The sequence below is a fragment of the Cupressus sempervirens genome, chromosome 5 (genome assembly GCF_028749045.1).
Source record: "Cupressus sempervirens isolate cs-2001-9-10 chromosome 5, ASM2874904v1, whole genome shotgun sequence".
Taxonomy (NCBI): domain Eukaryota; kingdom Viridiplantae; phylum Streptophyta; class Pinopsida; order Cupressales; family Cupressaceae; genus Cupressus; species Cupressus sempervirens.
The window spans coordinates 550,047,145-550,062,155 of NC_143122.1; the positions used below are offsets into that span (position 1 = coordinate 550,047,145).

At 34.4% G+C, this 15,011-nt stretch overlaps 1 protein-coding gene across 2 annotated transcripts in view; it reads right to left on the reverse strand.

The window, feature by feature from the left end:
- Window positions 1–5,875: 5,875 nt before the first annotated feature.
- LOC149557112 (double-stranded RNA-binding protein 6-like) overlaps window positions 5,876–15,011 on the reverse strand; it is a 72,061-nt gene continuing 62,925 nt past the window's right edge. For both annotated transcript variants that reach the window (XR_016364842.1, XM_089831825.1), the window contains one exon: window positions 5,876–6,351. The gene's annotated coding sequence lies outside the window, so the exon portion shown is untranslated. The remainder of the gene's footprint in view (window positions 6,352–15,011) is intronic.

Below are 15,011 nucleotides of genomic sequence, written 5' to 3' on the forward strand. Positions count from 1 at the left end.
TCTTCGTTCACTAGTAGGTTGTTTTTGTTCAGTAGAAGGGTGCTTATGCTTAACATAACAACAGTTTTGTTCAATTAAAGGGCACTTGAGAAGGCAAAAAGGCACTACTAAATGTATGTTTAGAACAACTTAAACTTCCCTAAACAATTCCTTTCACACTCAATGAAAACTATTGGATCCTATGGGAAGCTTACTGGATTCTTAAATGAACCTAGATTGGATTAAAAAACCATAAACCACACTACACTAGTCACGAGCAAATGACACTTTTAGATTCATTTTAAAGCACCGATATAAGTATCCCTACAATAACATCATGATACATCAATAAATAAGAATAAAATTGAAAAATTGTACCTGATCCCAATATCGGATCACATAGAACTATCATCTATAAACCATCATATTACATCATCCTCCACTTGGAGTGTTTAATATACAAATCATCAATATCTATAAAGCCCCATGCCCTATACAATGCTTGATGAACTCTGCTAGGATGATCTTGTAACAAGTCCACTAGTCACCAATGTTGGTAAGCAATGTCACGCAAACATATGGAGCCCTCAAGTCAAACCTAGCATGCTCGTAGAGATAGTCGAATTATTAAAATATTCATACAAAAAGCCAAATAGGGATGAGGTTTACACAATGCCAACATGGAGCAAATAGTCAACATAAATGCAACAATTGAAACATGAATAATAACATCAAACAAAGAGGTGTCAAGACCAATATATCACCATATCATAGAGCACCAATAGGAAAGAAGCATATAGTCAACATAAATGCTACAATTGAAACATGAATAATAACATCAAACAAAGAGATGTCAACACCAGTATAACACCATATCATAAAGCACCAATAGGAAAGAAAGGTGTCTTGAGCAATAATAACTATCATAAACGAATGGGGAAATAGCCTCTATTGGCAAAAATAAAGGCAAGGCATTAACAAGAACAAAACTCAAAATTGCCATGCAACATATGTCACAACACAATAATCAAAATTTATAAGCAACAATAAATCCATAGGGTGCTACTCATTCTACAACCACCTAGATATTGGAGAGCTAAGGACACATAATGCCATCACTTACACTCATTAAGAAGCAATGCATGCAACCAAGCATTCTCTCAAGTGAGCGACAATGACAATCATACAAGAACCTGGGAAATATTAGCATACTATTCAAAGTAAAAATCAAAACCTACATGTTTGGGCATGCCTTCTCAATATATCATTAGGACCATACAAGCATTCCAAGCAAACTTGGAGAATCCACTTGTCTTCATTAATATATTATCCCATGACAAGTTTTAGTTATTAGTTGCTTATGAAACTTGTCATTATGATTGCATACTACTTTGGGTTGGGTGTGTGATACAAGCCACTCTTTACACCCACATTAGTACCTAGACCTAACTTTGCATCATTGAATCAAATGAGGAATGAAAGAACATAATACACAATACACTTTTGGCAAAATCACATGTTTCTAATATCATTTTCACAACAATATTACAAAAATGAAAGCCTCCACTTTAACATTTACTTACAATTACAAAATGCCATTCCGTGCATAATCCTATATATTACATTTTCATATTTTGTAATCATATATTATCATCACTTTCACATCTAATCATCAATTAAAGCACGATAAACAATTTGATCTCATTAACTATATGAACTAACAACATCAAAATTATTTCATTGCACCAATGTGGAAATAAATATTCCCTAAACATGGTCAACATCATATCACCATCATAATAATCCACTAAATTTAACTTTACCATGTAAAGTAATTAATATCGTAAAACAAAACTTTGTTAATGATTTATTAGATTCACATCAATCTCCATGCTAGAATTGTTATTCTTAATCACAACAATATTCTATCTCCTTAATTTTTTTCTCCAATGCCACAATCACATCCAAAATGGCTAGAATATCACACCATAACCAACTCATGATCATAATCAAATGTTGAAACATTTGGTTCTCGCAACCACAAACAAGAAAGGAAGTATACATCCCTATGCAAAAATATAATTCAATCCAAAATGATCATGAAGCATTTATCCAAATTGAGCATAAGGTAAGCATTCAAAACCACATACTACATAAATGAAGTATCCAGAACAAGATCAAAGCACAACATTGATCCACATTCAAACTACGAAGGGCACAACTATAGGCACAATATCAAGACCTTATCAAGAAGTACCTTATGCATAAGAGAAAATAGGGGAGACATTACAATTATAGTTAGGAGTGGAGATGCAAGTATTTTAGGTGTCATTAGGAAATTTGAATAATCAAGCTATTTGTTGTAGTATTGATAAGCCCCATTTCATTCAATGCCTATTTTCTTCATTTTAAACAAATAGGTGATAGATTCTTGACAGACAAGGTACTGTAATAAAGTGCAAAAGGATCAAATTATATGATCAAAAAATTTTGATGAGCTTCTTACTAATTCTTCTTTGGAGAATTCCATTAAGTAAGCCAAAAATTTCACTCAAACAACCCAAGTAAGCCAAAAATTTCACTCCTCTATACCAAGGATCTCATTTTCCACCTCTACCCATATTATTACTTATAATATGTTTGGGCAAACATATTAATATTTGCCCTATTGATACTACCCCTCCTTGCAAAGATGTGGGCAAGGGTAAAAACTCTCTCATGGTGTCCAATCCATCTTCTTTACATCATATCAGTTTTACACCATATATGTAGACAGGATTGGTTGCCAATGGGATATTGTTGAGAAAATCCTCTACAAAACCAAGGATTAAATATACGTGGGAATTACTATTTGGACTATTGCCAAACCATTTGTGTCGACTATACCTCCCCCAAAGCGGTTTTGGTTTTCCTTGCCTAGAATGGGTGGACAATGAATAGTTATACCTTGGCATGGTGATGCAAAGCCATAGCATCATCATTACTATTTACGATTCAATGAAAAGAATAATAGTTGAACAATTTAATAGGTTTGATCAAAAATTATACTTTCAAGAATTGGCCCACCAAGAACACTATGGACAAATGGAGCACTACAAAGGAAATAGCGGATCAAATTTTGTGATTTAATTTTGGAAATAGTGGAGCCATCTATTATTCCAAAAGTGATCAAAAGAAGGCTTACCTTGGAGTATAGTATTTTGGACTAATGTCTTACACAATCCTCCAAAAAAATCCAAAATAGAGAGTCAAGTACACAAAATAGCTCATTAACATTGAAAAAGAATGAAGACAAATGAAATGAGCTACAAAAATAAAAGTTGTTTCCATTGCAAAAAACATTAGATGTGGTGTCACAAATGCCTAAACAAGGGCTAAGTGCATTACATTAAAGTCATTTTTAATGAGGAAGCAAAAGGAACTCCTCTAAGTGCATTACATTAAAGTCATTTTTAATGAGGAAGCAAAAGGAACTCCTCATATATGAGTGAATGAACAATGTGAAAAAGAAGAGGATCAAGGCAAAATGAACTATTGTAACCATCTATTATTCGAAAGGTGATCAAAAGAAGGCTCACCTTGGAGTACACTATTTTGGACTAATGTCTTACACAATCCTACGAAAAAATCCAAAATAGAGTCCTGCCACTACACCAAAAGCTCGAACTGTTAGTGAGGGTGCCACCAGAGAGGTTAGCTAGAGTCTGCACATGTCCGAAGGGAGGGGTTGAGGGTCCCACATCATAACAGTGTCGCCCCCCGAGCTAAGAGGTCCGCATGGGACACATGCAACCACGAGGCGAGTAAAGAGCACTGGTGGGATTCAAACCCCTCCCTAGTACAGTCACCAATTTGTTAACACAAACCGGCTACAACTACAACAAAAGCTCGAACCACTAGTGAGGGTGCCACCGAAGAGGTTGGCCAGAGATCACAAGAAAAAGGATCAAGATTTTGATTTTGATTGACAATTGGACTAACAAAAATTTAAAGGCAAAGGAACTAGGGCAAGAAGGACCATCATTTTGATTGGCAATGAGACTAACACAAATTTGAAGGCAAAGGAACTAAGGCAAGAAGGGGCCTAGTTGAACGTTTTGAGAAATTCAAAGTGATGATGGCTAATGGATTTACCATTTGATGTGCACAAATAATTGGACAGCTAATTAAATTCTTGAAGACCATCTGAAATGTCAAGACTTCTATATGGTCATCTTCAAAATCATCTTCAACACTCGGAATGAACAACAATGTTATGTGAATCAATGGTGCAAAAATGTGTTTTAAGTCGGAGATATGATCTACATACAACCTTCATTGAAGGAAAAGCAGTAAAAGAAATTGAAGCCAAAGTTTTGATAGCCCTTATAAAATCATAACTAATGTAGGAGTAGTTTATGAGCCAAAACTAGTAAAAAAAACAGTAGTTTCACAACTTCCATGTCATGGATCAAAGCGGCATTGAGACGAATATTGTACATTCCACGGACTGCCACAATTAGATGATGAAAGAAAACTCATTATGATGTCACCCACTGTCAATATAACTTAAAGGAAAAATGAGGGACCAAGCCATTGCTAAGTACTTGTTGCAATAAAATGATTTCGATCTGAAGATGCCATATGAAAAAGAGACCCCACTTTTTGAAGCATCCAAAATGATAGTGCTTGAAGGAGAACAATTCCAAAGAAAGTGAACTATCGTTTGATAAGTTCCTATGAGGTTCCAAAAGCATGTCTCACATTTCCTATGGCTTAGGGGAAATAATGTTAGTGAAGTTATTATATTACTTTTAAATGAGATATGTTTTTCATACTTTCATTAAGTGTCCGAAGGTAAAGAGGTGTTCTAAAAGTTCAAGGATACTTTTTATTTAGGAAAAAGATGGACATTCTCGGGGCTATATGGCTTAAGGGGAAATAATGTTAGTGAAGTTATTATATTACTTTTAAATGAGATGTTTTTCATACTTTCATTAAGTGTCTGAAGGTAAAGAGGTATTCTAAAAGTTCAAGGATACTTGTTATTTAGAAAAAAGATGGACATTCTGAGGGCTATATATAGGCAAATGCACTTTGACCAAAGGATGCCTGCTTGTTCATTATTTCATTCCCACTAATAGTTTGGACATCAAAGGGTAAATCTCAGACCAATACCACTTAATCAAAATTGGCTTATCTAAGCTCATTTGGTGAACAACTGAGGATTGACGGGAAATCATTGTGGAATCTCATTGTGAATTGAATAGGTGGAGAATATAAGAATTGCTTGTGGAGGACCAAATTTTGAATTTGCATCAAATCTGTAAACTACTTCAACATAATAATTGCATTTTAGCCACTATTACATCACTTTCTTTAGGTATGGGCAGCCAGTTTGGTGCAGCTTCCATAGTGGCATCTTTCAATTTGAGCAGATCTCAAAGTGCCGTTGCCTGTATTACCTGAGCGGCCTATTAAGAAAATAAATTGGTCACTTGTTTTTGGGCATCCTATTGAGTACCGTTGATAATAACTTGGTCATTGATAAATGTTAATTATAGCTTTCCACCAAAACTATAAATGGGTAATGCGAGGTCATCCAAAGGGTAATACAGTAATACAATAGGTGCATGCATCATATTCCAATAGCCTAGTATCCAATGCAAACTTTGCAATTTTACCAAGAGCAAAAAAAACAGTGTCAGTAAAATTGGCTTGCAAACAACATTAATTGTAACAATAAACTTCATGGCAAAGAAGGTATAGTGACTAAATGGCAGTAAAAAGATAAAATCAATTCCCACAGTAATTTTTAATCATGATCAAGAATACTTTTTTCTGGAATAAATAACTTCAACCATGCAGATTCATGTCTTCTGTTTAGTGCAAACAGAAGAAACTCTAAACATACAAATTACCTTCTAACTAATATAATATATATTTGTGTTACGTGAATATCTAAAGCCCAATTCATGCATGTTTGTGTGGGTTTATTTGTGTGTAAACATATCTGTAGGATAAAATGCATACTTGATTTTAACTAGTTATAATCCCTGTTAATATTCGTCAACTTGCAGAAATTCTTGTCACGAAAAGTACAGAATCATATCCATCTATGACACCGACATCAAAACTGAGCTCAAAATTATTATGAACAGTAAGCTGGATACTGTTTCGTAACAATGTGACAACACAAATCTGCAAGCTAAAAATCAAGTCACATCGACTTCATCAAAAATACCCCACCCCCAGCTCCATCAATACATGAACACATCCATAGACCATATTGGTACGCACCAACCTACAACACTGATGCTAAGCACACTTCCAATGGTCTCTTGGCATTCCATAAATTTAATTTATGGATGAAAAAAGGTTCCGAGGCAACTCCTGCACAACGCCAAATTGTCAAATGCATTGACAGTCTAGTCATAAATATATCATACATGAAGAACAAAACATATATGCATCATAAACGAAGAGTGCAATAAATGATGGTAAACATACACCATAAATAATGCACCATCGAAATATTTATGTTTAGTTTTTAGTAACATAAATTTGATGGGAAAAAAGTTACTATTGCAAAAAAGAAGGTTACTTCATTTTTTTCCGAGTCATATAATTATGCAGCATTCCACAATGGCAGGAACTGAAATAGGCTGGAGCTAGTGAAAGAATAACAAACAACCTAAAGAGCACTTTATAGCTGTGAAAGCAGTACAACTCTGCTTAACAAATGCATATGGACTGAATTTGGGGAAAAAACAAGTAGAAATTCAAGGCAACTTGAGACAGCCCATTTTTACCACTCAACAGTACACAAAATGCTAAAGCACTTAGGCAGGTCACTCCCAATAGTGAAGAAATCAATCTCAATTAAAATAAAGTGTTGGTCCACCTAAACCACATTATTTTGTATAAAAATAATAAATGCCACCTTTTCAGACAAGGAAACCGCCTCCTATATATAGACAAACTCCTCGATAATAGTTTTAACAAAGAGAACCATGGCCTTGTGTATCTTCAGATGAAACCTTGACCTTGCTTTCAATGGAAACTATTTGTTCTTTTTTTATCACAGTTTTCAAATAAGAAATAATTTGTTCATATCCAACATTTTCTGGAAGAGTCCTTATAGACAAACAAATTGGACCCATTGTGGAAAGATAGATAGGAAGACATTCCCACGTTGTAGCTAGCCCAAACTAAAATACTTTGACCGTAAAAACTTCATGTACCATTAAACAAGAAAATGTACCAATTTAGGGAGCAAAGATGCCCTTTACAAAACAGATGCAAGAAGAAAGGTGCTTCTGGAGGGCAACTCAATGAGTATATGTTGTGGTTAACATCAGACATAAGGTAGCTTTGTTACAGGCTCTTTTTTCGTCAAATCTAAATCAGATTGAGACTTAATGGGCAGAAGCTGTACAAGGTCTGAATATTGCCTAGTCAATTGGGTGCAAGAATCTGATTGTGCAAAGAATTCAGCTATTGTTATTTAGAGTTTGTTCCAAGGAACTTGAAATAACTGGCTGGCCAAGGCTCTCCTAGCAGCAGCTCAACTGTTATTGCTATCAGAAGCAGAATCAGGCAGAAGATCTTAATGCTAAATATGGTGTACATGATAATCAGAACTCTCCTTTCAAAAATATCATTGCTTGGGATAGTTACGAAGGTACAATTTAAAAAGGAAAACCGCCATAATTGTATCCTAATGCGATGTGTGGATGCAAAGGCCAGTGCATTAAGATGTCCTTTCTGAAAAGAGCTTTATACTGGAGGATTTCACCTTTTAACCACATGTTTGTGTATTTAGGACAATCAACTTATGCTTAGAGATGCTAGATGGATGATGAGTGGCCATGTTATTCACTCTAAGCATGGAGCCTCATCTGAGAGGCTTATCACCAAAAGTTTTGTATGATGTTTCAGCTGATCAGAATTGGTGATTAGAGGAGGGTTGGTGCTCACTTATGTATTCAGAGTTGGGACTCAGTGATTTGGTACTCACTTACGTAATCTGGGTTGTTGCCCATTCCGTTTATGAAAGCTATTGATATTTCATGTGAGAGGCTTATCATCAAGACTCTTTCTTACTTTGCCTGATGGTGGGGAGCTTATTCTCTTAAAGGAGATCTCACAAACTCAAATGTTGCAGGGTAATGTATGTACACCTCATTTGTAGCACAGTTGGGTGCCTCTTGCATTTAGAACAGGGTAGTTTTGTTTAATACAAGTCATTTGTAGACCCAAAATACAGATTCCTTGTTATCATGGAATATAAAAAGATCCATTTCCATTCCCAATGTGGTGTGGCTTCCAATGTACTCTGGCTGAGTTTTCTGCTTATGGTTTGCTAGCACTTGAAGGTCTTTGTTGTTTTCCATGTTGGTTTTTTCTTTTTGATAACATACAAACAAAATAGGGTCCTCAAGACCCTCTCCTTTGTAAAAGTTTGTATCTAATGCAAAACTAAAAGCAACTTTGATTGCTCTTACCCAAAACTATGGAAATAGTTAAAGATGCATTAGAGGATGATGATGTGAATGACTCTAGTAGTGTCACAGCAAAGCATTGATTGACACAATAAAAAATTGCTTGTTTGGATTCCAAATTTTTAGACATGGTGAGCAATGACTAGTTGTGTCGGAGGACAACAGTGTGAATGACTTTAAAAGTGTCATAGCAATGTATTAACAATATTTACTGCTTTCTCTGATTGTAAAGTCTTTGATGCGGTGATCAATAAATGGTTGTATAGGCTATTCTTCCCTAGAGAATCACTTTTGCTTCATTCCTTGTCCTACTCATCACTTGTTTTGTGATTATTTTGATCCAACATATACTCTTCTTGTGCTATTTTGTGATTATCTGCATGTTGAGATGCATTCAATGACAATATATTATTTTGGTTGTCAGTATTAAAATATCATAGTGTTTCCTCAATGGTCATCTCAATTAGTCTTTAGTGTATTAGGTAGTTTCCATTTTCGTCTTTAGTTCATTTTTTTTAGAAACATTGTCTTTGTAAATCTATATAAGAAGTTTCCATCTCCTATGTTTAATACAACTACAACACATTTTTTATTTTAACATAATATGGTATTAGAGTGGGTTGATGGAATTTCAAAAAAAATAGCAAAAAATTCGAGCCTTTTTTGCTCTAGAAATTTTTCTATTATTCGATTCTTGGAAACAAAACTGTTAGAGGTATTTTATGAAAACTTTGTGGTTCATCTTCGAAGAATTTTGCTGAAAATTGTGCGCTTGGTCGAGGGTTTTGATTGCATGATTTCTAACTTTGGAAAAATAAATTTGATTTGCAAGTGAGTTGTGCGTCCTTGCATGTTGCTTGCATGTGCATTTTGTTACTTGCATGTGCTGTTTTAGCATGCAAAGTCTCATGTTTTGCCACAAGAAGGTTCCTCTAATGGGTTTTCATATTTTTTTCCCTTAAAATTTTCTAATGGGTTTTCATAATTTTTTCCCTTTAAAAATTCTATGATAGGTTTTCATTTTTTTTTTCCTCTGAAAAATTCTGATTCATTGTTGTGTGGGATTCTTTTGTGGGTTTACAATTTTTTCCTCAAAAATTATCTGGCGGCTTAATAAGTTTTTCCTAAAAAGTTATATGTTGGGTTTTACCATTTTTCCTCAAAATTGAAGCTTTTTATTTTTTGGTCTATGTCTCAAATTTTGTTGTCTAATTTTGATCAATTTTTCACCTCAAAATTTGTGTATAGCTTTCCCAATTTTTCTCCTTAAAATATCATGGCTTTTTGCACTCTATTTTGGGGCATCATGCTTATTTGCAAAGTTTGGAGGGTCAATCGATTTTTTCTCAAATTGTGCTAGTTGTTCTTAGTGGTTCTCTTTGTCTCCACAGAAGAGTAGCTTTGTTGTCCAACATCAAGTTCGATGTTTTGTGAGGATTTTTGGTCAAATGTTTTATCGATTTTGGAAGGGTTGGTGGCAAAGACAATGGCAGGCTCTTATCTTTTCTTGCAAAGCTTACTATTGTTTTTTCTAGATGGATTTTGGCCTCTTGGTCATTAACATTTTTGTAGATCCAAGGAGGGTCTTAGCAACAAAATGTTTTGTAAAATTTGTGACCAAAAGACAACAAATAGACAATGACCATTGAAGAGGGGTATTAGAATATTATAATGTCTCTTCAATGGTCATCTTAGTTAGTTTTTACTTTATTAGGTAGTTTCTATTTCCGTCTTTCATTTATGATTGTTTCTTTTAGAAACATCGTTTTTGTAAATCTATACGAGTTTTCATTACCTCTATTTAATACAACTACAACACATTCATTATTTTACCATAATAGTCAATATCTTAGTTATGATGGAAGTTTAGATCATGTTGTTGCAGTTTTGATCATATCTGCATGATTATGTTATTGATGTGACATGATTCTTTATGATGATATCTAGTAGATTTTGTGTTCGATGTTGAAAATTGTAGCTGTAATAGAGATCTTTATCTGTAGAAATATGTATGTTATTATCGTTATGGTCACCTTCAGCAAAAGAGGGCATTTATGATAAAATGTAATATTAAATATAAAGACGTGTAATACTACATGCGTTGAGGCATGGAAATACATAGAGTTGTATTTAAAATAAAAGAGATATTTTGGAAAACTCAAGAGACCTTCGGTTGTAATGTTAAGAGTCTCCTATTGTTATGTATATCGCATCAAACGAAGGATATTATACACTTGAAATCTTATGATCAATAAAGTGATATTTTCTAGTGTGGTTGGATTTTCCCTTAATTCTTGAAGGATTTTCCCAAAGATATTTTGTGTCTCTCTTGTATCTAGTTTTTTTTCCTTATTGTTGTTTATCTAATTTCTAGGCTAAATCCAACATTCGAGACTATCTATTGTTATCAAGATGATTTTATTAGATTCCCTGTTATATTGTGTCTTATATGTTATTGTATATTTCAGTCAGACTTTCACTAATTTATGCTCATATTGTTGTAAATGATTATTTCAAAAGCTTTATATTTAAATAAAATATTTTATTTTAAAATGTAATGTTTATTTAAATTAAATGTACACTAGGGAGTGGAAAATGGGCCGACCAATGTTGCAACATTCTTTATGTCTAATCACATCACTGGAGTGTCAATGTTCTGCTGGAAATTTTATTGTTATATTACTAACTTGCCAGTTCAAATACCGGATCGGATGCGGATTCGAGATTTGGGTTCGAAATTCGTCCAAATATTTTTTGGGTTGGGTTGATCCATACCAAAACATATGTTTCCTTTTTAAAAATATGTGTGTGTATGCAGCAACAGATAAGTCTATACACCACTCTGCTAATAGTGAAGCAATATAGCAATATACACCACCATGTCTATGTTTCATTTCAATAGGATATTAGTGCATCATTTAGCCATACATACAACATCATACACTTGCTTGGTCGCATGCATGGGACATATTTTCATATCAAGGGTCAGTTTGAGAATGAAAGAAATCATCAAAAGATAAGTGCAGTTATCTGAATTTTTTTATATTTGGGTTCGAGATTTGGGTTCGAAATTCGTCCAAATATTTTTTGGGTTGGGTTGATCCATACCAAAACATATGTTTCCTTTTTAAAAATATGTGTGTGTATGCAGCAACAGATAAGTCTATACACCACTCTGCTAATAGTGAAGCAATATAGCAATATACACCACCATGTCTATGTTTCATTTCAATAGGATATTAGTGCATCATATAGCCATACATACAACATCATACACTTGCTTGGTTGCATGCATGGGACATATTTTCATATCAAGGGTCAGTTTGAGAATGAAAGAAATCATCAAAAGATAAGTGCGGTTATCTGAATTTTTTTATATTTGGGTTCGAGATTTGGGTTCGAAATTCGTCCAAATATTTTTTGGGTTGGGTTGATCCATACCAAAACATATGTTTCCTTTTTAAAAATATGTGTGTGTATGCAGCAACAGATAAGTCTATACACCACTCTGCTAATAGTGAAGCAATATAGCAACATACACCACCATGTCTATGTTTCATTTCAATAGGATATTAGTGCATCATTTAGCCATACATACAACATCATACACTTGCTTGGTCGCATGCATGGGACATATTTTCATATCAAGGGTCAGTTTGAGGATGAAAGAAATCATCAAAAGATAAGTGCAGTTATCTGAATTTTTTTATATTGGTTAGAGGATTTCTAACCAAGCTAGATCAAAAGTTGAGATTCAGATTTTAATCCCCAGATTCAAAAATATATCATTGTTTTTTTAAAGATATTCATGTATAATCGTCATTTTGGACTTCACCAATTGTCAATTTGGATTTTCTCTATAGGCAGGTTTTCATTTTCACTCACAAATGCATAAATGACATATAACTCATCTTTTTTGGCCCTTTTAGTGGTCACTTTTAGGGTTGGGAGGATCAAATAGACCAAATGAGGCAAAAAAAACACTTTTAAAAAGTTAAAAAAATTGTTTTGAGACCAAATTCAGCTCGGGTTCGGCTGTTGGGCAGCAAATTCTTCAAAATTCGCTCCAAATTCTGCCCAGATTCTTTTGACAGAATTTGCAGCGAATCTGTGGCTCTGTAGGCAAATTTGGGGAGAATTGAACAAGGACCAGACTTTGTGCTGGAATGAATCTGGAAATTAGTTATATTACATATGCTTCTGCTATATATATTGTGAGCAGCTGCACTTGATGTACACTTTTAAAAAGTTAAAAAAATTGTTTTGAGACAAAATTCAGCTTGGGTTCGGCTGTTGGGCAGCAAATTATTCAAAATTCGCTCCAAATTCTGCCCAGATTCTTTTGACAGATTTGCAGCGAATCTGCGTCTCTGTAGGCGAATTTGGGGAGAATTGGACAAGGACCAGACTTTGTGCTGGAAAGAATCTCGTAACTTAGCTATATTACATATGCTTCTGCTATATATATTGTGAGCAGCTGCGCTTGATGTTTGCATGTTTCAGAAAACATGTACTAACAGATTCCCGAGTTGCATGATTTTAGCGTGTCTATATCCCCAGCAATGCCATAGGAGATAGTTTCACTGTCCTTTCATGTTAAGGCAACATTATCCTTCTATGGACGGCGTATTCGTAATTGATACATTGTTATTCCCTCGGACACGAGTTTTTAAATTTGGATTTCATATGCATATTGTGTTAGACTCATGTGTTTGTGCATTTAGAGTTCTGCAGTTGTCGCAAACAATACAGAATTAAAATGCTGGTTTGTTTTGGTTTAAGATTTATTTTTCTTTTGTGATCTAATTTGCTGTAATCAAATTTCATTTTAATAGAATCAATATCTATAGTTGGTTTTGATTTATTCAAGTGTTTTTTATAATCTCTTTTAGCCAACAGTGACTTTATATCTTCTCATTCTTGTTTTTGAGAAATTGGGATTTTTGCTCCAGGTTTGCATTGGAGAAAATCCATATCTTCTTGGTATGTTCAATCCATGCATCAGATCCTTGTGGGTAGTGGCTTGTTGGATTCATTCCAACAAATCCTTAATTTCTTGTGGAGTCCTCCATTTTTTGCAGCGAATGCATTTTCATCTTCCATTTTTATTTCTTCACTTCATGTAAGGTAGTCGCCATTTTTTAATTACTATGCAATTTTGATTGGAAATTGTAGCAATAGTGGAGAGCATAGTTGGCACACGCGCAGATTAATCTTTGATTTTTCATTACTCGCCAAGTTAACCAGCCAGGCGAGTTTTTGGCAAAACAAATCGTGGATTTTAAAACTCAGCTCCTTGGGAAAAATCACTAATTACTTGCAGGGTTCTCGGCAAGTTTTAATAAAAAACTCACGAGTTTTTTATAAAAAGCCATTTGCGTGTGCAGGGCACTGATATAGGCTAAAAAAAATTGATTTTTAGTTTGCCAGTTTTCATTTGTTCATTTAGAGGCTTAAGGAGGGGAGAGAAGAAGGGTTCGAAGGCATTCTTAGGTGATTGCAAGCAATTGAAGGCAGATTTGAGTGGATTTTCAAAACAAATGTATTTTTAAATAAATTTTAGCGATTTTTTAGGTTCCCGATTTTTTAGAAAAAATTGGCCAATTTTTTCCCGAACAAGCTTTTAGGGGTTTGGCGACTTGTTGCTAAGTGAGAGTTTTCCAACTCTGGTGGAGAGGGTTGAGAACTAGTATTCCCCTATGATCTTGCTTAATTTCATTACCTAGTTGGGTGTTTATGAGCACTTACATGTTTTAATTTCACAAATTTGTGGTTTTAGAGGTGTTCTAGTATCCAATTCTTCGAGAGCACTCCACTTTGGTTATTTACTATAGAAATGTGACATTCAATGCCTAAAGAGCAAACGGATTTTAATTTGATGAGTTTACTTGATGTTTGATTTTTGGGGGTTTTTCAGCACGTCTTGTTTTGCATGTCTTCCAGAACTTGTATGCCATTATGTTTACGGGATCGCTTTATTGGAGGTTGTGGTACTCCAACTTCTTTATATGATTGTGGATACAGATTGGCTTGAGCAAGTTCTGGATAATTGATATCGCCATTTGAATCGACCAATTTTAAGTTAAAAAGCCATTTTTCTCACTTTGCCAAATTTTGTTGGAATTTGAGTATTTTGTTACTTTTGAGCATTGAGTCCTCTCATGTTCTAACGAGATGTGTGATGGATTTCGTGGGAATCCATACTCATGGCAATGTGGCCAGTTACACATTTTCTTACTTGGTTTATACTCTTGTCTACACGGTGTTAGAACCCTTATCGACCCCTATCTAAAAAATATTGAAATCAGTCATTCTGTCTCTGATGTCCATGATTACCTCTGATTTCTGTACCAGATATTGGTAAGTTCAAGAACAGGTGTTGAACCACTCTAAACTAGTTCAAACTGGTTCAGCTAGTATTAACAAGTTCGATGGGTTCAAAGATCCGAGGTTCAAAGGTTAAAGATAGTTTGATTAGTACAAACAAGTTCGAAAGGTTCAAAATGCTTCGAGTTTAAGTTCATTGGTTCAGTGCAGAGGTTCAGCAAT